At 42.2% G+C, this 23,797-nt stretch overlaps 1 pseudogene across 1 annotated transcript in view; it reads right to left on the bottom strand.

The window, feature by feature from the left end:
- Positions 1 to 1,729: 1,729 nt before the first annotated feature.
- LOC114274137 (glutathione S-transferase L3-like) overlaps positions 1,730 to 23,797 on the bottom strand; it is a 138,167-nt pseudogene continuing 116,099 nt past the window's right edge. Inside the window, exons 3-12 of the transcript XR_014341513.1 lie at positions 5,443 to 5,534; positions 5,199 to 5,308; positions 4,210 to 4,270; positions 4,013 to 4,099; positions 3,718 to 3,816; positions 3,530 to 3,632; positions 3,346 to 3,421; positions 3,016 to 3,123; positions 2,691 to 2,757; positions 1,730 to 1,862 (exon numbers count right to left, since the gene is read on the bottom strand). The product of XR_014341513.1 is annotated as a glutathione S-transferase L3-like (transcript). The remainder of the gene's footprint in view (positions 1,863 to 2,690; positions 2,758 to 3,015; positions 3,124 to 3,345; positions 3,422 to 3,529; positions 3,633 to 3,717; positions 3,817 to 4,012; positions 4,100 to 4,209; positions 4,271 to 5,198; positions 5,309 to 5,442; positions 5,535 to 23,797) is intronic.

Here is a 23,797-nt window from a genome sequence, read left to right as displayed (position 1 = left end):
CCTGCCATGGATGTTCTTGAGTATTCCAACAGATGGTGCTAATTGTGGAGAAGTGGTTTGGAAATACTCTTCTGATCTTGGGGGACGCTCGTGATCCTCAGCTAGCCACCTGAAAAGGAATTAACACTCTGGTCGGGGTGCCAGAATTAGCACTCCACCGGACAAGTCAGTCTCTACTCTCTGAATTACTTACATTTTAAGTTAAGTATAGTGGTTCTCACATACCTTTCTCTGACTGATGATCCCGCATTTATAGTGTTCTCTTTGGGCCTTAGGGCCAGGCCCATTCTTAATCCTTTTACACGTACTTTTACTCGGCCTTTGTTCTACTGGCTGGAGTGCCGGTTATTTTATTCAGCCCTTCGATTGAATTAGATCAATGCCGAATAGAGGTTACGTTCGGACCGGACGAGTCCATTCGCCCCTATTGATCCAATGAAATTTGGCTCCCATATCTAATTTGGTCAAACAAATCCAGCCATAGATTTTTTATTTATTTATTTTTATTTTTTTAAGGCCATTCACATTCATACTTGAACATATAAAAGAATAATGTTACAATGACAAATTTTTTTTTTTTTTTTTTTTTATGTTAAATTTGTTCATTAATTCTTGTGATACTTCATACATTATTTATGCATTGGTATCATGCATAAAAAATGAAATTCAATATGCTTAGAGACATCTCTTTAGTTCGTCTTAGAGAATGAAATTAGAAATTTTATTTTCGTCTTATTGTAAGTCAGTCATTTGTTCAATTTGGAAGATGCTTCATACATTATTTATGTATTGGTACTATGCTTAAAAAAGGAAATTCAATATAATGAGACATGAAATAATATATAAATATAATATAAAAATTTAGTCATTACAGTGTTAATAAAAGTAATTTTCATTGCATGATGATGATGTTGGAGTGGGTCCATCAACCATATTAACACAAGTTGATTGATGATTTGCAGATTTTATATTCAAGAATTGACTTCAAGAATGCATGAAAGATTGAAGGAATTTATTCATTGAATTTATGTAATCTTTTTGGTCTTTGCCACTCCCGCTGTGACCTAGTCATAAAAATTAATAGAAGTTTTTTTTATTTCTTTTTATTTTATTTTATTTTGTTTGTACACAAAATTAATAGAAGTTTTTTTGTTTGTTGCACTCAATCTTCTATTCTCGCTTTCTCTCTGTCCTCTCTTTAAAGTTTAATCTCACTCAATCTTCTACTTTCCCTTTTTCACTGTTGGAAATTGGACTTTTAGTGGCGTTTAAAAAACGCCGCTAAATCTATCAAAAACGCCGCCAATTCTTTTTGTGGCGTTTAGTACCAAGCGTCGAAGATGCGGCCGTCGCTGTAACTTTGTGACGTTTCAAAAACGTTGTGATATTAGTATAGGAGGCATTTTAAATGTCCTGCTGTACACACGCTGACGTCACCAATAATATTTAGCGACATTTTGAAAATGCTGTGGTATCTATTTTAAAAAATATGACCGTTAGTATTTAGGGTTTAGGAGGCGTTTATAGAAACGCCGTCATATCCCTTTCCGTTTTTTTTTTTTTTGAAATTGTGCTAATTTTATTTGATTGAATTTAAAAAATGCCTGTAATAAAACTAACATATAAAATATTAACTCCCATTCAAATACCTGTAATAAAACTAACATAAAATAATAACTCCATTCAAATAACAAATGAAGCATTAATTCGGTATCTCATTAAATTAATATCTAATCACCATTACCCACAAAATAACATTTCCAAAATCCAAAAATCATGTTTTAACATTAACCACAAACTAACATATATATCCAAAAATCATGTTTTAACATAGAAGTTATAGTCATCACTGGTCGATATGCCTGCATCAAAACATAAAATGCAATCAGATTCACTAAAATAAACACAAATTGAAGAATTTGTACCCAATACTTATGAACAATACTTTAAACTTGAAGAAGCACTAACAAGAAGATTTTATCACATACCAAGAAGCACTACAATTCCAAGAATATAAATGCAAAGAAGCACTATGGCTATGCCTCAGGGATGAATGGGAAAGAATTTTATCCATTCATCATGATTAAAAGGTAAATCATAACGACATAAAAAAATTAAAACGATTGGTGATTGATAAAGCAGGATACTTTTTATACTCATCTCACATGACTAAAAAATTAAAATTAAAATACAAGAACTTGTGATCTTAGAGATTAGAGAACAAAATGATATTTCATACAAATCTCAACAAGCTTAAACATTAAGCAAACAAAGGGATTCATTGAAGACTGAAGAACGAAAGTGGAATTTTTTATTTTTTTTCTTCCTAGACTTAAATTCATTTCTTTTTCTGTCACAGCAATTTTCAATTATTCAAATTGGTAAAACCCCTCTTTGGCATGAAAATATAAAAGAAATAGCATGTTCACTTTTAACTCAATCAAAGATTCAAGACTTCAACACCAGTTGAAGAAGAGATGAGGGCTATGAATGTCCTTGAAAAACAACAAACGGTGATTTAGTAAGTGGTCTAAGTTGTAGAAAAAACATAAAAATGTCTACTTGCTCATTTTTTGTAATCAAGACAATCAATATGATAACCAAAATTATTATTTTCTTGAATATTATAAGGAGGACTTTAAAGGATATATATAGTTTCTATCTTTTTTTTCTTTAGAATGCTTTGGTACCTCAGCTATCATGTATGACAAATAGGCCAGAAGCATCATGATTGCAACTTCACGATCTGTGGAATGTCTATTAAGAAAGAACAATGATGTCAACATAAAAATCAAACAATACTAGAAACTACTAAAGGCAAATGATGTCAACATAAAAATCCAAAATCCAAAATTCAGTAATGTATACTCAAAAAGCAACCTAGTTACAGGCAAATGAACTATATATTTTAGCATCTCAGTTGATAATTGGTTAGCAATTGCTATTACTGTTGCTTGTTGGTTGACATCCACATAAAAAAAGCTTTGCACAAAAAGGAAGGGATAGGTAATGAACCTCAATCCGTGATGTCAGCATAGGTCTTCCTGTAGTGATGTCATATTTCTTTACATCCAGCAATAAGGGATAAAATCTTTCTATGAATGGAGCATATGTTATGTCGACCTGCAACATAGAAATTTTGACACAAATTAGGGGTTCCATAACAATTTACAAATTGACTATATATTCACCAACTTCTTGGAAAGTATTTATTTGTTCGCACTTCTTTGACTACAATGCATAACACAACTGCATTTGTAGTTTAAGTAATATATAATAATTTTAAATATAAGAACAATAAAGATGGAAAACCAATATCAAATTAGTAGAGTGCAACTAACTTACTAGACTGAACTGACCATGGAAGAAAGTCCATCAGTAAATTTGAGGAGAGCTGATTCGAGGTAATCAAAAGCAGTACCTGTCAAGGTTTATTGGAGCGGGTCACATTATGATTCATATAAAATGTTAAATTTCTTTCTATATCGTAGTACTTAAAAAAAAAAAAATAGCACGTCTTGAATCTTACTGATTTCATTTTCAGATCCTCCCTTCAGTGAAGTGATCACGACCAGGTTAAAGGTGTTTGTGTAGGATAGCAACTCCTCAGCAAATTCTCTCTTGGTGGGATCCTACAGACATTTGATACGCTATAGACTTCAATTTTTGAAGCGATAGAGAGTTGGATTTTATGTCAAGAGTGAAAAATCTACTTACATCAGGGCAAAGAGCTGGTCCTTCAAAGTAGCTATCAATATATTTTAGCAAATCAAGACTCTCTCCTCGAATTTCATTATTGTGCTCCAGTGATGGCACCTACTAATTTTGAAAAGGAAAAAAGAAAAGAATCTGTAAATATCATAATCCATGAAACAAGAGCGCTCTCAACAGATTTTGTGATTTTTTCCTCATTTGATAGATATAAATTTCTGCAATTTTAAGAAGAGAACGAGGAACACAGAAATTACCAAACAGTATTTTCCAAACAATTAATTATGGTTGAGAATGTAACCTTATTTGGTGGGTAGACTTTTTCCTTGTACCAATCTGGCCTATTTTGAAGATCAATAGGAACTAATTTGATCTTCTCTTGCAGACCCTGCACAAAAAAGTAAAGAAATTTCAAATCGAGAATTGCAGTAACATGAATAAAAGAAAAAAGAAAAGAAATAGTAGAGCAGAAAAAGTATCCATAAAATTTAACACAACCTTGTAATTCCATGCAATCCAAACACGCTGCGCATACGGACAAATGTAAGAGGTGTACAACCTTCAGGAAATAAAAATGGAACATGGTGATTAGAAAATGCATGAGAACACACAAAAACACACACAAACGTGAAACACACACACATGTGTCCCAATTGAAAACTAGCAAAAAATTTCAAATTGTGATAGTAACATATTAACTTGGCATGATTCAAAGTTCAGACACTGATAGTGTGTCCTGTGGAATTTGATAACCAAATCATTTGCTTCATCTGTCTTGATGTTTTAGCACACAAAATTGCACCACGAATATATTCTGCTAAAATGTAGGCTAAATTTTAATCCACTCACAAATGTTTGTGTCATATAAAGCTGTTCTATACATAACTAGAAAAGGATGTACCCAATGCACAAGCACCCACTTTGCAGTAGGGTCTAGAGTGATAATAAATCACACACACTTAAGATGGAAAAGAAGAACAAATGCACATGAATGATAAATCACACACAGACATAAAGAACACAAACGTCACCCCCAAAGCTAGGTTATGTCCACGGCTGTTGTCATTTCACTGATAATGTCTCCACTCGACTATATATTCTTTAAAAATTAAGACAATAGGTCATAAGTGCAGAAATAATAATAATAACCATCTTCCAAATTTATGGTTGAAATTCGCAATTGAATGGTTAGTGTCTATTAATTATAGGATTCACACTACCCAACAAATTATACAAACTAACGGTGAGATGCATTTATAATTTTATATTTACATTCTCGGATAGTTTGATGAAAGAGAAAAATTAATTAGCACAGTTTCTAACGATTTGATGAACAGAGTTATTAGATGTGACAATTACTAGATTGAAAAGAAATTATTCAAAAAGAAAAAGCGTGACAGCATTCACACCTACAATTTATATAATAGAATAGAAATACACATGTAATGGAGATAAAGGTAAGAGTGAGATTTTGAAAACAAACAAACCTTGTGGTTCCATCAAAAAGAGGAGGTGGGTCAGAGCTATAATCAAGAACAGGGGGAAGAACTTCCTCAACATCACCACCAACCTTGCCAAATGCCAATATTATACAAAGCTGTATTTATTGTATATGAATATGACCCACGCAATTGAAAAAAAAAATCACAAAACAAAACCCACTTCAATAATTAAAGATCAGATTACATAAATATCATAAAAGACACATATCGAAATTGAAAATCAATGTACCTTCTTCGTGTGCATCATCAAGCCATTGCAAGTGTAGATCCCAGCATCTTCAAGCTTCTTCACATCTCCGACATTGATTCCATGAGCAATCACTGCAAAATCACATGAATACAAACAAAATGAAATTATAAATTAAACTTCGATTAAGTTAAAACAGAGCACATGCTGATTGAATTTCTACACATGCAAAACCACAGAAATCCATCACTAATCATGACAATTGAACTTGCAGTAAAGATATATAGACGAAAATTAAAAGTAGATAAAAAAGATATGTGAATCTTGGTATAAATCAAAGTTACTCAGCAATGAATGAACACAGATATAAATATATATATATATATATATATATATATGAAAATATAGCAAAAAGATTGATTTGAACCAAAGGTTCATAGCTGTGAGAGAGAGAGAGAGAGAAGAATTTTTTAAAAGAAAATCTAAAGTTTCAGACCTTTGATTCTAAGAAATATAGGCAAGTGGAACAAAGATATAATTTTTTTAAAAGAAACCAATATTTCACAGAAGAATGAGAAAAAAAAAATTCTTAGCAACCAAACAGAGTTCAGAGTTTCAATTAGACTTACTAGTGAAGAACTCCTCCTTGCACTACAGTGACTCAAAAACTTAAGTTGAATACCTAGTATAGACACCCCATTTTTGACCGTCCTCAAGACTTGGACGTCACCGCTCGAACACTCGGTGATTACTCATGTTTGTGTTTTGTTTTGAGTTCCCGGACGTCTCGGCTACGCGCCTTGCCTCAGGATCTCTCAACTTGACTGTTCTGTGTTTGGTTTTTCACCAAACACTTGTGTTTTTGCTTTTGAGGGTAGAAAGTAGCTTGTTAGCTACCCCTGACACCCACTGGCCTTGGTTTGAGGCCACCGGCCATGTTTTGAGGCTACCGGCCATTGGTGAATTATACCATTGGCCGGTCGGCACTCAGTATGGCCGGCCGGCCATCTGTTTGGCCGATGACCTCCTTTTCTGGCCGGTTGCACCTTTTTACCTTTTTCAGGCATGGTGCATGCCAGCTGTGCCAGCTGGAATGCACCAAACCTGCCTGGGGCATACATGTGGCTGTTTTGCCCTTTTTACACCCTTTTGGTCAAAGCTTCTTGAGGAAGCTTGACCCTTTGTCAAAGCTTCCTCAAAAAGCTTTCCAGCTGTCCTAGCTTCCTCAGGAAGCCTTGCTCCCTTTGCCCCATTTTTTGTTTAGCTTCTTGGAGAAGCTTCAAACCTTTGTTTTGTCTATATATAGAGCCCCTCCTCCTCCTTTGTTGGGTTCAGCAAAAAAACCAGAGGGATACACATATATACATCTGAGATATACATTCTCTCTCTATATCTCCCTCTCTCTCATCATTTGTGTGTGCTTGAGGGCCTTAAGGTGTACTTTATCCTTAGTTTTGCACACAAACACACACTACTACACCATACTTCAAATTTGAGAGGCTTTGAGGGTTTGTTCTTGAGGTTTTGGACTGGTTTTGATCAAAAGAAGAAGGCTGCACTTGCTGTTCATCAAGGGTTTTTCAAGGGTAACTCTTTTACGTTAGATTCCCCAATCTTGCACTAGACTTTTGCCTATCTTGCTCATTGTTTTTTAATTTGTGTATAACTGAAAAACGTCTTGTATTTGCATGCTTAAGATACTTCATTAAGGTTGTTTTGGTGTTGGGGGTCGATCTCCCCCTCTTAGGCCTTGTTTGGCCCTTTTGGTGCTCTTTTTGCGAAGCTTTGGTTACCCTTGAGTATTAGCCTTCTCACCACTGAAATCCAGTGGATTTTCAGTGGTAAAGAAGAGGTTTTGAGGTCTTGCATAGGGGAGGGACACCCCTCTCCCTTTATCTCTCTTTTGCCCTAATTTTTTGGCTCATAAGGGTAGCATGTATGCTTGTTTGTATTTGGCCCCATTTCAGAAGTTTTTGGATGTTATTTGGTCACTTATTGCCTCTGTTTTGGTTAGATTTGTGGTCCTTTACATGCATAGTATACTTGCCTTGCATTCCTCCATTTTGCCTAGAAGTCAGCCATGCATTTAGGCCATGATTCTTGCATGCTCTAGCTTAACTCCATGAAGGTCTTAACATTATTTTGCCATGCTCAAGGACTGTTGGGGGTTGTTTTAGTCATATTTTCCATGTTTAGGGTAGCCTCTTTTCATTTTGGCTTGTGAGCCTTGAGCATGTGGGTCTCTAGCATGCTTAGCCTAGCTTATTCTCATGATTTGGAATCATTAGGGGCCATGTTTCAGTCCATAAATCATGCTTGTATGCATACACTCATCATCTCTTTCATGCTTTAAGGGAGTTGTTTTGTTGTGCCTTGAAATGAGCATTGTACATGCCTATGTGTTTTAGGCTTTGAGTTGCCATAACAGTGGGTTTTGGGACTAATTTTGGTACATTAAAACTCTGGTTTTGGTTGCATGATGCATGTCATGAGTGTTTGGGGTAGTTGTAGTAGAATGCTCCTTGTTTTGGGCCTATTAGTACGCATGTTTGCGTGAACATTTATCCATCCTTTTTGGCATTTTTGGTTACTGTTTTGGGAGTGGGTTGAGGTCTGCCCTTTGTCTTAGGTCCACCATTGCACGATCATGTTGCATTGGTTCCATGTTTGCGTTGTATCATACTTGCATGCTTGCATATTATTAGCTAGTTGCATTTCATGTCTTAGCTTACATGTTTGATTGCATTGCATTGCATCTTACATGCCTAGCATTGTACATTTGCATGTTTAGCTTGCATCACATTTGGCATGTTTTGCATCTTAGCCTCATGTTGCATCTTTGAGCCAAGTTTGTATACATACATTGCATTGTTTGGTTTGGGGTGTCAAACCAAACTTGAGGGGTGAGGAGTGTCCGTACTCCAAGTGACGAAGACATCTCAACCCTCGGTAGCCAATGCCCTTGACTTCAATATGATAGGGTGTTGGCACTCATCTCTTTTGTTGCATTCATTCACATTGAATTGCAAACTTGGCCTCTTAGGCCATCATGCATCGAAATGCGCAATTGATGGCCCGAGGGTTGAGGGTCATGCTCCCTTGAGTCCCTTGCATGATAGGGAGTGTGTCCATGCTCACATTTGCTCAAAAAATTCCATGTCATTCATTGCTTGCCCTCTGCTGCTGCCAACTGCAGGTTCTGCAGGAAATTTTGGCCGGTCGGCTACCAGGAGTGCCGACCGACCAATAATTTGTGGCCGATAAGCTTGATCAGTGGCCGGTGACCATCCCCTTTGGCCGATGATGTCCCCACTCGGTCGGTGATGCTCCCCAGTGTCCATATAAGCATCCTTGGGGCTTGTGAGAATTTTCATAGGAGCAGGGTAGTGCAACCAGAGGCAACAGTGCTATGGCAACGAGTTTCCGGGCGAGACGAGTCAAGCATGTATCGTCTGCGCACCACGAGGCGGGGCTGCAGCCACCTTTCTTCTGCATTTAATTTGTTAATTAATTAGAAATTTTTGTAATTAATTATTTAGCTTGAGAGTTAATTAATTAGGTGGTTTGTAATATTTATTCGGACCCTCCGAGCGAGGGCAATTGTATAATAAGCGTGCGTGAGTGTGTGTATGTCTCCCAACCCCACGTCTTTCTTCCCTTTTATTTACTAGCTTTCGATGGTAGCCTAGGGCATGTTTCAATTAGCATACAGTATGATAGCATGCATGCATCCACACATTTGTCTTACATGCACCGGGCTCGGCGCATCATACTAACTGCATTCGTATTTCAATTCCAAAGTTGAATACATGTTAGTTATAGCATCATCACATGCCATCTTAGAATAGCTGAGCCTATTGTAGTTGCATCTTGTATGTGTTGCATTAGCCATCATAACATGAGCTAGGATCATGCATTGATTACTAACTAGCTTTTGTTTTGGCTCGGAGTACTAGGTAAGCATTTACGCTTTAGCATACCGCATGCGTGTGAGTGTTACCATAATAGCATGATTACTATGAGGCTAGCTGCTTATGTGATATAACTGCTTGAGTGCCTGTGGGTGGAGGTCGAATTACCTAAATTGGAATAATGCATTGAAACTGTGAGTTTTAAGCCCACTAGATAGTGGCAAAACCATCTTTTCTAAAGCCCACTTGAGGGTGGCAAAACCTGCATTTTAGCCTACTTACGAGTAGCAAGCCATTTTTAAAACAAGCATGAAATGTTTTGTTCCAATTTAGGCAATTTGGTCTATACTTGTTTGCTGTGCGCATAACATAGTAATTCTAGGCTAATAACCAGAATAAGAACACATAACGTTTTCAAAAATGGATATTACGGTTAGTAGAGGTCGATCTTCGGATCGGGCGAGAGAGGGTGCTCATAGCTGACCTTCCACAATCGTACCCAAGCTCTCGAGCCGAGGCAACTTTGGTGATGACAGACACGTGGCCTTTGGCACCGAGTCAGGGTTTCCTAAATTCCCCATAAAAAATATTTAGGTGGCAACTCTGTATCTGTCAAAGCAGTCCATGTTTGGCACTTCTTTCAAAAAAATCTGTTTTCAAAAACGATTTGCCAGATCTGGACTCTTTGATGATTCATCGGTCTTGCATTGCACTCTGCGAGATTAGATACAGGATCGTGACACTAATTGGGTCCGAACTGTAGCACTGAGGCCCGACGGCGCGTCTACAGTTTCTGGCGACTCTACTGAGGATTTAGAGAGCTTGACTCGAACTCGTGATATCTTGTTTTGATTTCATTTATGTGTCTCTTTGCATTGCATGTGCATTGGTGTGCCTAGGACACCATGTTTGCCATTTTCCATTCCTGAACGGTTCGTCGGAGGCTTGACTTTGTCAAAGCATGCCATAAGGCTGACCAGTTGTGGGCTCTGACAGTATGGGAACACAAACTCCGGTATTACCGGGGCACCCTTTTCGACCATTCGACCTAGTGCATATCGAAATCCATAGTGACTATTCCAAACTAGGACAAGTTGTTTACCCGATGTTAGGTTGTTTGAAAACTGCTGCGTGCATAGTGAAACCCTAGCTCCTGACAAAATAGGACAGGGAAACCCTACCCCTCCATAGGGGTGTTTTGGCTCTCTTTACTTGCTATGTGAGTGTATCTATGCAGGGAACACACATATCAGTTCGCAAGTCTGAGTGTCAGGCCTGTAGGCATCAGTGTTTTTGGGAATCAGTCATCTACGGGTATCAGATTCAGACTTAGGGGCAACGATTTGGAAACAATGATCAGTGATTAAGGAACAATACATTCAGCTTGTTGGCAATTTGTTATGATACCCAGCTGCGTGTTATGTTTATTTTACGCTGTTACGCTGTCCAATTGTCTGTTCATTTATACGCTTTATTTATCTTTTTACTAGGTAGACGAGCACAATTGCTTCTGACCCAGGAGATATTCCCCAAGCACTCTGGATTAGAGGTCGTCGACTCCATCGATCTGAGGATCTGGTAGACGGACAACCAGTGTACCACTCTCTACCCCGGGTTACTAGACGGAGGATAGCTAGGCAGAGGGTATCAGTTCAACAGTCAATACAGAGGGCTTTGTCTACCCCACCAGTGTACAGTTGGGATCTGGATTCTGCTCCTTCCACAGAAAGGGAACATATACTGATAATTCAGTCAGAGCAGAACAGTATGGCCAATTTAGAGGAGCTGGTGCGCCAGCTCCAAGAGAGTATGAAAATGATGCAGCAGGATGCTGTCCGACAGGCAGAGTTCACCAAGTAGCAGGCCACGGTTATGAATGAACAAGCAGAGTTAATCGTGAGGTTACAACAATAAACTGGAGCATCTGCTTCGCAGCAAGCTCCTCCCCCACCAGGAATTCCAACCCTCGGGGAGACAGCTAATGTTCAGAATGATACGGACATTCCCACGGGACCACCTCTACCCCCGATCCTACCCCAAATCCAACACCAGTTATCCAAAACACCCACCAACCTACCGGACTCTCCCTTTGAGTTCGAGACAGACCCCACAGCATTGAAGTTGAGCAAGCTCGAGAAGCTGTTCAAGAGATCCCAAGGAGTCAAGACCATCCCTGACATCGAAGATGGATATACTGACGCAGCTGTGACGCTGCCTGACAGATTCAAAATGCCGTACATTGATCGATTTGATGGGTCCGGGGACCCCATGGTGCACCTGAGATTGTTTTCAGACATCTTAAGGCCAATGGGCCTCAGCAAACTTCAAAGCTGTCTCTGTTCGGCCGAACCATGTCGGGTGTGGCGGCCATATGGTATGCCAAATTAGAAGATGATGTCAAGAGAAACTGGGACGAGATGGCCGAGGCCTTCATTACGCAATACTATACAATACACAAATCGAGATTACAACCCATGATCTCGAGACAACAAGGCAAGAGCCTAAAGAGAGTTTCTTAGAATTCGTGACCAGATGGAGGGCCAAGGCTTTGATGATGACCTTAAGGCCTACAGACAAAGACTAGATTCGGATGATTGTGCGCAATCTTCAGCCAAAGTTGATGCAAAAGATGATTGTACTCCCCTTCCCTACCTTTTCTGATCTACATGAAATAGGGGTGCAGATTGAGGATGCCTTAAAGTAAGGCTTAATTGATAATGATCGGGAGCAACCCCGAAGAACTTTCAACCGCAACACTAATGCAGGCCCGAGCGGTACTACAACTACAAGAGCCTCCGAAGTGAGCATGGTCACCACCAACCACCCTCCAAGAACCATGGTAGCTGCGCCATTCTCTGGCGCGTCTGGAAGCCATACCCAAACAGCCAAATACCCACCAAAAAACACAAGAACCTTCGCTCCACTGTACATGCCCCTATCCAAAGCTGTAGGGGTTTTAATCAGAAAAGGGCATTTGAAGCCCCTAGAACCGCGACCCTTACCAGAAAGACTTCACCCTACCCACAACCCAGCCAAATATTGCGCATTTCACCAACAGCACGGTCATGACACCGATCTGTGCTTCTGATTACGTCATGAGATTCAAGATCTCATCAATAACGGGGTGATTCTGCCTCCCGAGAAACCCAATGTTACAACAAACCCTCTCCCCACACATAACCAAGCCCCACCGCCTAAAAGGATCAACTTCATCCAAACTGGGGTCGTGCCTTACGATCCTAGCATCTATATCACTTCTTCCCACCTGCCTAAGCCAGAGGTATTCCTTCCCGACTGCACCGACTTGTGCATGATGGACATCTCCATGACCCGACCTAAGCCAACGATGGTGACTATCGAGAACAGGAGAGAGGAGATCCCAAAGGAGAAGAAGGTTGTTGTGTCAGAGTCTGTAGAATCTGGGAGTCGTGTTGAGAAGACATGTAGTCCGGGTGACTACATTTCATCAATAAGCTAGGATGGGCCAGATGTGGAATTGCCAACAGGGGGAGAACTGTGTGTGATCCAAGGGGATAGTCTGGGACAGGGAACAGATGATTAAAGGGCTATGGAAGAGGACCTTGCCAATCTCCAGTTTTACAGTGACCAAGATCCTGGGGGCGCAGCAGTCAATTGGTTTGATTAAGAGGAATCAGCAGAGGCCACTGGGTGGTTGGATGATCAACCAGATGTGGTGGAAGAGTTCCAACCAGGACAGGGTCCGGCAGGGGCATGAATGTCGGTGACAGTCGAGAGAGTCGGAGAACAAAATACATCGCCGGAGAACGCTAGTGTCAAGAATTTCACTTAGGATTGGAGCATTCTGAATGCAGGAATTATTAAGCAACCAGCTGTGTTGATACGGTCATAACAGGAAAGATTTAAAGATCCCGCGAGAATCAGAAAGGCAAAGGCCCATGTGGGGACTGAAACTACTGTGTGCATAGGAACAGAGAATGCTGCGAGCATAGGGATGGAAGGTACCGCGAGTACGAGAACAGTCATACCAGAGCCGGACAGGTGTTTGTCGGCTGCTGATGGAATGTGGTGGGAAGATGAGGATTTATGTCTTGCCCACACGGATGAGGATTGGGGGAATAACCAACCAGATGATACCTGGTACATTGGCGAAGTCGATCATATGACTAGGAGTGGGCGGTATTTCAAGTCCCCACATCTAGATCAGCCAGAGGCGTCTGGAAAAGATAAGGAGGCAGAGAAGCAGAAAGAAAAACAACTTGAAGAGGAGGCTGTGCTCAAACAGTTAAAAAAGATACAAGCAGACATCTCTATCTGGGGACTGCTTATGGCATCACGAGTGCACAGACAGGCTGTCTTATCAGCCATGGACAAGGCAAAGCTTTCGATAGAAACCACGCCAGAACAGCTAGTAGGATTAGTTTTTCCGGGAGGGGCTACCCCGACGCTGACTTTCTCCGACAAGGAACTGCCACCTGAGGGGGCAAACCATAACAAACCACTCTACATCTCTGTGGAGTGTAGGAATAAATGGATACCGGTGGTTCTTGTTGATACCGGATCCGCCATCAACGCCTGCCCGGCAAGGACAGCATATGCGATCGGCTTGAAAACCGTGGACTTTTTACCAACAGCCCAAGTAATTCGGGCATACGATAACACAAGAAGAGAGGTCATGGAGACGGTGAAAATTCAGACTAAAGTTGGGCCATGACAGCATGAGATAGATTTCCATGTCTTAGAAGTTCTGGCAACTTTCAACCTGCTTTTGGGGAGGCTGTGGCTGCATCGAGTGAAGGCCGTCTCGTCCAGTCTGCATCAGATGGTGAAATACCCCTATGAAAAGGGAGTAGCCATTGTTTTCGAAAATTCATCGATCCACCCACCTCTAGAGGTATCTACACCAGTCTTAGAAATTGAGCACGGCATGGAGGACGTGTTTATATCAGGTTTCACCCTTGCTGAGGCTCGGGTTGTACAAAACATCATGGCTGCTAACGAGGGGATATATGTCAGTGCTCAAGCGGTATACCTCATGAACAAACTCCAACACATCCCCGAGATGGGGTTAGGAAGGAGCGGCCGGAAGGGCGTCGCAGCATTGGCCGAAGTGCCACATAACCCTCATACCTTTGGCTTGGGTTATCTGCCCACCAAGGAGGATTGGGTAAGGAAAGGAAAGGAAATGGCTGGAAGAACCAGAGCAAAACAGATGGGGAAGCCTTTTGAGTTGATGCATCGGCCCATCCAGGGTACCCTAAACGGACGCTTCGTCCGGGAGGGGGAAGATTTTCCATTCTGTGGTTTTCCGGAGCCGTGGCTGAACGTGAAGAGGAAGCGCCTACCGGGGTTCAAGATTTTCTTTGACCTACAATTATCTGGGGATGATGTTGCTGAAGAGCAGATAGACCCGACAGTCGAGGCTAAGCATAGTGGGAAAATGGAGTCTGAGGACACCGAACTTGAAATGGGGGTAGCACTGGCATGTCTACTTTCAGATCCTCCGATCGAACAAAAGTGCTTGGGGGATAACTTCTCGGTGTCCATGATCGGGAATGAAACGGCTGCGGGCCTACCATCAACTATTTTGGATGCATCCATCGCATCCTCTCTCGTTTGGCAATACGAAGAGGGATTTTTGTCGAACAGCGCCGGGTCAGGTAGTGAGCCGGAATCTGATTCCACCGACTCTTGTGAGTCGGAATCAGGTTCCAGCTCGATTGAGTCTGAGTCTTGTATTCCTGGGGGTGATAACTTGGATGCCACAGTCCTATCCACGTCGTCTTTTTTTTTCTCCTTTGAGTCTATTGTAACAGAAGAATCAGACGGTTTGGAAGTACTTAATGAGAATAATGTGAATGTGGTTTCCAAGTATTTTTCTGTGCCTTTGATATATTGCTTAAATCAGGACTTTCAAAATTTTGACGAAAACGACGAAGGAGAAATTCCTCCAGTTTTGCAACGATTAATTGATCAAGAGCAGGAAAGATTTTTTAAACCTTTAGTTGATGAAATCACTACTGTGAATATTGGTACTCAGAAGGACCTGCGGCTGGTCCAGATCGGGTCCACGTTGTCTTCGGAGGAACGCGAGCGCTTAGTCGCTTTATTAAAAGATTTCAAAGATGTTTTCGCGTGGTCCTACGAAGACATGCCTGGAATCGATCCTGAGATTGTGCAGCACCGGATCCCTCTTGACCCCGAGGCCGAACCTGTCAAACAGAAACTCAGAAGGATTCGTCTAGATTGGGCCATCAAAATTAAGGAAGAGGTCACCAAGCAAATCGATGCAGGCTTCCTGCTGGTATCCGAATACCCGACTTGGTTGGCCAACATTGTTCCAGTGCCGAAGAAAGATGGCAGAATTCGAGTATGCGTGGATTTCAGGGATTTGAACAGAGCTAGTCCAAAGGACGACTTCCCCTTGCCACATATTGATGAGTTGGTGGATTTCACGGCTGGGCATGCTTTGCTTTCGTCTATGGATGGCTTCTCAGGTTACAATCAGATAGTGATGGCACCCGAAGACCGGGAGAAGACTGCTTTCACCACCCCGTGGGGGACATATTGCTACAGAGTGATGCCATTTGGGTTGAAGAACGCTTGTGCTACATATCAACGGGCCGCGACCACGATATTGCATGATATGATCCACGAAGAAGTGGAGGTGTACGTGGACGACATGATTGTCAAGTCCAAAGAAAGAGAAGGCCACTACACCGCCTTGCAAAAGTTCTTTCAAAGGATCAGAGAATTCCGGCTGCGACTGAATCCTCAGAAGTGTACGTTCAGTGTTACAGCAGGAAACATGATAGGGTTTCTAATTACACAAAGGGGCATCGAAGTCACCCTTCCAAAATCAAAGCCATCTTAGAAATGCCACCACCAAGAACTGAAAAGGAGGTGCGAGGCTTTCTGGGTAAAGTGCAATTCATAAGACGGTTTATCTCAAAATTAACCTTGACTTGTGAACCACTTTTTGGTCTCCTGAAGAAAGGAAAGAAATTCCAATGGGACGGCCGATGCCAAGCTGCTTTTGAACAGATCAAGGAATACTTACAGAACCCGCCCGTGTTGTCACCGCCACAGCCGGGGAGACCGTTGATATTGTATCTTTCGGTAACCGAGACCACAATGGGCTACATGCTCGCGCAAGAATCAGAGGACAAAGTGGAGAGAGCCATCTACTATCTGAGCAAGAAGATGCTAGAGTATGAGACTCGCTACACACCGTTGGAGAAGGCTTGCTTAGCTTTGGTATGGGCTACCAGGAAGCTACGGCACTACCTGTTAGCTCACTCCGTAATGTTGGTTTCACGACTCGATCCCATCAAATATCTTTTCGAGAAACCGGCACTTACGGGTAGGCTAGCTCGTTGGTTGCTGTTGCTTTCTGAATTCGATCTGAAATATGTGAGCGTAAGTCAGTCAAAGGAAGAGCAGTAGGAGAATTCTTAGCCGACCATCCAGTTGAATGGGGCGAAGCAGTTGAGTACTTATTCCCAGATGAGGCCATTTTTCATATCGACGATGAAACTTGGACGATGTACTTTGACGGAGCGTAAAACCAGTACGGGTATGGAATAGGGGTGTTACTGATAGCACCCGAAAATTCCCGTATCCCTCTAGCATTTAAACTCTGATTCAAAGTCTCGAACAAAAAAGCAGAATATGAGGCATGCATTGCCGGTTTAGAAGCAGCCCTGGAACTAGGGGCAAGACGGTTGGACGTCATCGGGGACTCGAACCTTGTTGTGTCTCAAGCAAAAGGAGATTGGAAAGTCAAAGAAGAAAAGATGATGATGTATCACCGGACCTTGGACTTGTTAATTCCTCGGTTTGAGAAGCTAAATTTTGCTCATCTACTAAGAGAGAACAACAGGTTCGCAGATTCTTTAGCAACTCTATCTTCCATGGTAGACATCCCGTCCGGAGTCCGGATGCGTCCAGTCATCATTGACCAGAAATTTGTGCCAGCCTACGAGTCGATTGCCGCCATAGATGAGGTTCAGGACGAAAACCCCTGGTATTACGACATCTGGAACTTCTTGGAGAAGGAAATGTATCCACTGGAGGCAAACGCCAAGGATAAAAGGGCAATCAGAAGAATGGCCGTTCAGTTTGTCATCTGCGGGGGTAAGCTGTATAAGAGAGGTCATCTGGGAATGCATAAGCTGTGTGTAGAAGCTGAGGAGTCAAAGCGCCTGATGGAGGCCATCCACGGAGGAGAATGTGGGGCACATATGAATGGGGTAATGCTAGCGCGGAAGATCCTCAGACTGGGTTACTACTGGTCCACCATGGAGGAGGATTGTATCGGCTTTGTTCGGCGATGCCACAAATGCCGGATCCATGCAAATCGCATGAACATTCCGCCGTCGAAGCGGTACAATATGACTTCGCCATGGCCATTTTCAGTTTGGGGAACCGATGTGATCGGGGCTGTTACTCCGAAGGGGTCGAATGGGCATGAGTTCATCCTGGTCGTGATAGATTACTTTACGAAGTGGGTCGAGGCCCAATCTTATGTGGTGTTGAAGGCTTCACATGTTGCGAAATTCATCAGAAACAACATCATCTGCCGCTATGGGGTCCCAAACGAGATTATTTCAGACAATGGTTCCCATTTCAAGAAGGAGGTCATTGATTTGTTAAAGAAATACAATGTGGCTTTTCATAAGTCGTCCACATACCAGCCGCAGACCAACGGAGCAGTTGAGGCCGCCAACAAGAACATTAAGCACATACTGCACAAGATGGTGGAAACCTACCGGGACTGGTCAGATAAGTTGCCGTTTGCTCTGTGGGGCTATCGGACTTCAATTAGAACTTCTACTGGGGCGACTCCGTATTCATTAGTCTATGGGATGGAGGCCGTTCTACCTATCAAAATTGAGGTTCCGTCATTGCGAGTATTGGCTGAGTGTCAAATAGCCGAAGTAGATTGGCAGCAGAGCAGATTCAAGGAACTCATGCTCTTTGATGAGAGAAGACTGAAAGCATTGTACCATGTTCAAGGTTATCAGTGCAGAATTGCCCGGGCTTTCAACAAGAAGGTTAAGTCCAGGAATTTGAAAGAAGGAGATTTGGTACTCAAGGATAACCGAGCTCCCATCCATGACCCAAGGGGCAAGTTTAGACCCAATTGGACTGGTCCCTACATCATTAAGTCTATTTGGTCGGGTGGAGCTGTCGTTGTGATGGACCTTGATGGCCTACAGTTCTCCCAACCGATCAACATGGACAAATTGAAGAAATATTACCCCTGAGAGGCTCGCTAGGCCGAAAACCCGAAAGGTCGACCTAAGCAAAAGTTAGAGCACGAAAAATTAGAAAATATAAAAACTGAGCTCGCAAGGTTGAAAACCCGCAAAGGGCGGCCTTGGCAAAAGTTAGAGCGTAAAAGGAGTGTGAAAATACTCGAGTGAACCCAAGCCTGAACTACGTAAGGCTTGATACCCATCTTTGGGATACGTAGGTAGCTTCATCCTGAAGTTCAGCCATAAACACTTCCCCGATCAACTTTGTCCATTAGATCGTCTTGGGCCATCTTTGTCTATTCAGCATCCAAGAGCTCAGTTATGATCTCCGGTGCAGAGCTTGGCAGACTAGGGGCAACTTTCTAGTTGCTAGGATCCGGGGTTTGTGCATCTCAGTGACAGATCTCAGGCGTGTCCAGTTCTGATCCATATCGAAAATAGTTTTGAAAAGTTTTCATAAAAGTTGACTTTGTTCAAATTAATCTTTTTACAACTAAGACCATCTCTGGACCAAAACGGGAAATTCTCAGTACCACAACCTTCAAGTTCATTGATTTCAGTACAGAGTCCTCCTGCTCTTGCATACAAATTGAAGTTGCTTTTTATTACATTCATAAGGAAAACTTGAAAGTACCAATAAAGCAATAAATCCGAGGCATAGTCAAGTTAGGTGTTCCTACGCCCCCTCCCAGAGCTGGTCGAAGCCCCCGGTGCCAAGCTGGGCCCGATTTGTGCCTCCTCATTAAGCCAATCTATCCACTCATCAGACAAAGTACAACTGAAAGTAGGAGCGGGGGCCAGGAGTTCTCTTGTCCTCCACGCTGTGGCCTGCTGAACAAGCTGCACACCTCGAAACGGAAAGGCAACAGGATATTCTATCCCCTCTGCGGGGCAAATCTGGTCATGGCCGAACTGGTGTGGGAACCGGAATGGGAAATAGAACACACAGTGAGTAAAGCCAATCAACTGAATCCCAATCTGTCGGCACATGCTGTAGCCCATTGTCGGTAGATTGAGCCAAGAGCACCGCCAAGCAATGACGTCGGCAGATAAATTGCACATCCAGTCGAACCACCAACCCTCATCAAGGGCGTCGACCAGACGTTGCCTGAAGAAGTAGCCGCGAGCAGAGTATACTGGGCAAGAGTCCACAACCTGCAACTTGTCCATCAACCATACCTGGGAAGAGATGAAAAATAAGAGAATAAAGAATAGAGAGATGTACGATGAGAGAAAAAGTGAGAAAAGGGTTTTGTGAGAAAACATGTTTGAGGGCCGAGCGGCGTGAGTAGTACATATGTGAGATTGGGTGGGAAACTTTACCTGCAGCAATAATGGACTCCCCGCAAATCTAGTCGTCTCTCGACGATAAAAGGCGTCTAACTCCATCAACGTCTCAGCCAGAGTCATGACAATGCAACTCTTGCCTCTTTTAAGCACTAGGTAACCTCGATCAATCGAATGGAGCCTGAGGCAAACAGAAAATGAGATAGCATGCACAAACAGAGGGCATGTCGCCGGAAGCATTGCCAATGATAGTTGTTGCGATCGCCGGCATCGGAAAACTGATAGATCAAACTGGGAATGTCCAGCATTACGTCATAAATCAGAGACCGAGCGTCACGCATAGTAAGTCCACACATTCTCCCTAAGGTTTGGGCATGGCCAAAATTAAGAAGGGGCAGGATCTCCTCGTCACGCTCAGATTCTAGTAAAACTCGGAAATCTTCAAAGGTAGGACACACTTCTATGTCGCTAAAGCTAAAGACATGTGTCACCGGATTCCAAAACCTTGCTGCTGCATGGAGAAACGGGAGGTGTAACGGGATACGACCCAGAGTGAATAGTGCGTTTATCCGAAACCCTGAAAATTCAGCTTTTTCAAGCCATCCAAGCTATTAATCTAAGTTGTGAGATTTTTGGCAAGAAGCCCTTCTATTTGGGGCAAATCAGTGTTGAATTAGGAAGAACCACGAAGCTGAGGCCCTTTTGTAGAAGATAAGGTTGAGTGAAGGATAGATGTCAGCATTTTGCTGATTCTGACAATTCATGGCTGGCCGGCCAAATATAGTGCCGACCGGCCACCACTTTTGGCCGATTGATCAAAGTTTCTAGCCGATGGCCATTTCTCATGGCCGATGGCCATTTCTCACGGCCGATGGCCTTTATCTCTGGCCGGTGGTTTTCCTCCTTGTTCTCTGAGCTGTTTATGCTAAGGATTGGGGAATTCCACCACCTCCAATGCCCTCCGGTGATCGATTCTTGCGGAGTCACGCCTATTTGCTTATCGAGTTGTCGTACATTTGCTTATTGAGTTGTATGTCACTCTCTTCAAGTCTTTAATTTGCTTATCGAGTTATACTCACGCTTGGTTGGTTATATCGAGTCTCTCTGTTTTGCTTATCGAGTTGTAAATTGGCTCATTACCTGATTATTACGATGCGAATGCTCTATTTTCAAAACGAATCTCATTCATATTGTTATGTGATGCCATGCAATACAATGCATAGAATGTACAAATGCAACACCTTTTTGAACAAAATAGCAGTTTCATTCCCATCACATGCTTTGCAAAAATATGTAGTTTTGAGAAAAAGTAAAACCTGCCTGAGGCAGTGCAATGTGCTTAGACTACCAGTAAAAAGGAAAGTAAAGCAAAAAGAGAGTAGGGCAGCAAAGTATCAGAGTTGATACCGGTAACCCATCCCTTGAGTTCAATACATCTCTCGCGCCTTTGTTGGGATCCATTGTTTGGTGTGGCACCTCAAGTTTCTCAAGGCAGTGCAAAGAAGTACACCTTTGAAACGTCCGTAGACCTCCGAGTTGACCTCAAATTGTGTCTGCTATGAACGATGCTCTGTACGTACGAGAAACATTCCTTCCCGTATCCTTTTTGTATCTTGTGAAATCCACAAATCACTTCAATTATAATATATTGCAGTACTTTGTATTTCGACATCTTGGATAGCTTACCTTTACCAAATTTCAAGTTTCTATACACATTGCTTGCGTAGACCGCATGCTTTACTTACATGTGTTCAAGTTCCTTTTTATACACATTGCTTGCGTAGACCGCATGCTTTACTTACATGTGTTCAAGTTCCTTTTTATACACATTGCTCGCGTAGACCGCATGCTTTACTTACATGTGTTCAAGTTCCTTTTTATACACATTGCTCGCGTAGACCGCATGCTTTACTTACATGTGTTCAAGTTCCTTTCTATACACATTGCTTGCGTAGACCACATGCTTTACTTACATGTGTTCAAGTTCCTTTTTATACACATTGCTTGCGTAGACCGCATGCTTTACTTACATGTGTTCAAGTTCCTTTTTATACACATTGTTTGCGTAGACCGCATGCTTTACTTACATGTGTTCATGTTCCTTTTTATACACATTGCTTGCGTAGACCGCATGCTTTACTTACATGTGTTCAAGTTCCTTTCTATACACATTGCTTGCATAGACCGCATGCTTTACTTACATGTGTTCAAGTTCCTTTCTATACACATTGCTTGCGTAGACCGCATGCTTTACTTACCTGTGTTCAATTTCAAGTCTCTATACACATTGCTTGCGTAGATACGCATGCTTTACTTATATGTGTTCAAATTTCTTCATACACATTGTGCACGTTATCACGTGTTCTTTACTTACATGTGTTTGTGCCTTCACAACATTGTTATGCGCCCCACTCGACTTGCGTTGTCACGCACTTTCGATTGCATTATTAGGCATGTTGCTAACAATATTGTACCTGTTAAGTTTGTTTTCTTTGCAGACACGATATTGTATGTACGGTTCATTTGAGGCTAGTGCAACCAGACGAACCGGACAGGTACTGTATTCTCCGAGTAAGACGTATCGAGAATTGCATAATTCTCTTACATCCTTTCTGCATTGTAGTGTAGTTTGGTGTATGCTAGCTTAAAACTGTCGCATGCTATGCTTCGTTACAGCTTTCTTTGCAAGATCATAAGTTATGTTCGGCTTCTTGCATTGTCAGTTGCATTTTGCCGCTGCCTTCGTGCGCATATCTTATCTGTAGCTTGTATGCTTGTCTAAGTCTTCGGCCTTGTCAAAAGTGGGTCGTCTCTGGGCTTTGACATTCATTCCCGTCATTGTTATGACTTTTGAGTTCTGTCAAAGAGGGGCAACTGTAGACACCCCATTTTTGACCGTCCTCAAGACTTGGACGTCACCGCTCGAACACTTGGTGATTACTCATGTTTGTGTTTCGTTTTGAGTTCCCGGAGGTCTCGGCTACGCGTCTTGCCTCAGGATCTCTCAACTCGACTATTCTGTGTTTGGTTTTTCACCAAACACTTGTGTTTTTGCTTCTGAGGGTAGAAAGTAGCTTGTTAGCTACCCCTGACACCCACCGGCCTTGGTTTGAGGCCACCGGCCATGTTTTGAGGCTACCGGCCATTGGTGAATTATACCATTGGCCGGTTGGCACTCAGTATGGCCGGCCGGCCATCTGTTTGGCCGATGATCTCCTTTTCTGGCCGGTAGCACCTTTTTACCTTTTTCAAGCATGGTGCATGCCAGCTGTGCCAGCTGGAATGCACCAAACCTGCCCCGGGGCATACATGTGGCTGTTTTGCCCTTTTTGCACCCTTTTGGTCAAAGCTTCTTGAGGAAGCTTGACCCTTTGTCTAAGCTTCCTCAAGAAGTTTGCCAGCTTTCCTAGTTTCCTCAGGAAGCCTTGCCCCCTTTGCCCCCTTTTTTGTTTAGCTTCTTGGAAAAGCTTCAAACCTTTGTTTTGTCTATATATAGAGCCCCTCCTCCTCCTTTGTTGGGTTCAGCAAAAAAACCAGAGGGATATACATATATACATCTGAGATATACATTCTCTCTCTATATCTCCCTCTCTCTCATCATTTGTGTGTTTTTGAGGGCCTTAAGGTGTACTTTATCCTTAGTTTTGCACACAAACACACACTACTACACCATACTTCGAATTTGAGAGGCTTTGAGGGTTTGTTCTTGAGGTTTTGGACTGGTTTTGATCAAAAGAAGAAGGCTACACTTGCTGTTCATCAAGGGTTCTTCAAGGGTAACTCTTTTACTTTAGATTCCCCAATCTTGCACTAGACTTTTGCCTATCTTGCTCATTGTTTTAGACTTTGTGTATAACTGAAAAAAGTCTTGTATTTGCATGCTTAAGATACTTCATTAAGGTTGTTTTGGTGTTGGGGGTCGATCTCCCCCTCTTAGGCCTTGTTTGGCCCTTTTGGTGC

This window comes from Camellia sinensis, chromosome 10, assembly GCF_055761805.1.
Source record: "Camellia sinensis isolate YWXY chromosome 10, ASM5576180v1, whole genome shotgun sequence".
NCBI classification, from domain to species: domain Eukaryota; kingdom Viridiplantae; phylum Streptophyta; class Magnoliopsida; order Ericales; family Theaceae; genus Camellia; species Camellia sinensis.
This window is presented reverse-complemented; position numbering and strand designations above follow the sequence as displayed.